Source organism: Piliocolobus tephrosceles, chromosome 6 (genome assembly GCF_002776525.5).
Source record: "Piliocolobus tephrosceles isolate RC106 chromosome 6, ASM277652v3, whole genome shotgun sequence".
NCBI lineage: Eukaryota > Metazoa > Chordata > Mammalia > Primates > Cercopithecidae > Piliocolobus > Piliocolobus tephrosceles.
The window spans coordinates 140,690,401-140,691,961 of NC_045439.1; positions in this window are offsets into that span (position 1 = coordinate 140,690,401).

The window sequence follows — 1,561 nt, forward strand, 5'->3', positions numbered from 1 at the left end:
GATCACCTGAGGACAGGAGTTCGAGACCAGCCTGGCCAACATGGTGAAACCCCATCTCTACTAAAAATACAAAATTAGCTGGGTGTGGTGGTGCATGCCTGTAATCCCAGCTACTAGGGAGGCTGAGGAAGGAGGATCACTTGAACCTGGGGGTTGCAGTGAGCCAAGATTGCACCACTGCACTCCAGCCTGGGAGACAGTGAGACTCCGTCTCAAAAGAAAAAAAAAAAGTATGTATATAAACAAATGTACATATATAAACACACATATATACATGTACATATCTCCTAGAACATTCTCTCTCAGTAGTAACAGTTGCTTGCTTAATATATATTGCTTTTATTCTTTTATCATTTTGAGTTTCTATTATACAGATTCTTTTTTCTTTGCACATATAAATTTAGAAATAGGATCATCCCAGACATACTGTACAGACTGTGTTTTTTACTTAGCAGTAAATTATCAAGATACGTTGGAAACTCTTACCCAGTGAGATTTTAATAATGGCATAAAGGATGCTAAAAATTCCCTATTGTTAAACTGTTACATGGGCATTTTGATGCATCCATCAAATACATATCATGTTAGCATCAACCAGTTAAGAAAGTTATTAATATTAATAACATATTCATATGGTACTTTAGTTTATAAAGTATTTTCATATTTTGTTTGATCCTACAATAAACTCAAGTAAACAGAGCAGAAACTCAGGTTAAATAATTTCCCTAAAATAATGTAACTGGTGTTAGGGAGTCCAGACTCAAAGGTAGGTCTATCTGTGTCTTCACCATACCTCTTTGTCCCTGGTTGAAGCCTTCATTTTATAGATGAGTGATCCCCGCTTAGAGAACGGGCAAGGGATGTGCCCATAGTCACATGACTTCTTCAAGAAAGAACAGAGACAAGAACCTAAGACTCCTGACTCCCTGTCCATAGCTCTCGCAACTACTCTGTCTCTCCACTGCATGCTGGCTCAATAAATTAGAACAAAATTCGTAACGTGCTACACAGTTAAAATGGCGACCAACGCATGCTGTTATCCTTCTATGAAGATTACTCAGTATATTTGCTTGGTGCTGCAAAGTGCCAACCTGATGACACTTGCAATCCTGAGCTTATTTGATGTGGTTGGGAAGCAAATGAGATTCTAGTGCCCCTGTTGCGCATAGGTGCTCAATGAGCATTTCCTGCATGGTGGGGAAGTGCCCTATATTTACAGTATTTGATCCATTTTAACAGCAAGATCCCGTGTTAAAATTAGCCTTGAAAAGTTTTCACCCTAGTTCACACAAAAACAAGATTCTGTGATTATGACTAGCAATTTTTCATGAGTTGATTTATCTGAAGAAAACCTAAAAGGTTTTGAACCATTAAGCATTCGATTTAAGAAAAAAAAAAAAAAAAAAAAACTTAGTGTACAGAAGAATAAGCTGAGAAATGAAACAGACTTGTTTCTTGTAATAATTATGAGCAATATCTCAAACTCAGCATCCTTAGACCATTGAGCTGTGTAGGATGAATGTGCTAATTAATCAATTACTACCCAACATTGTACCCTGTT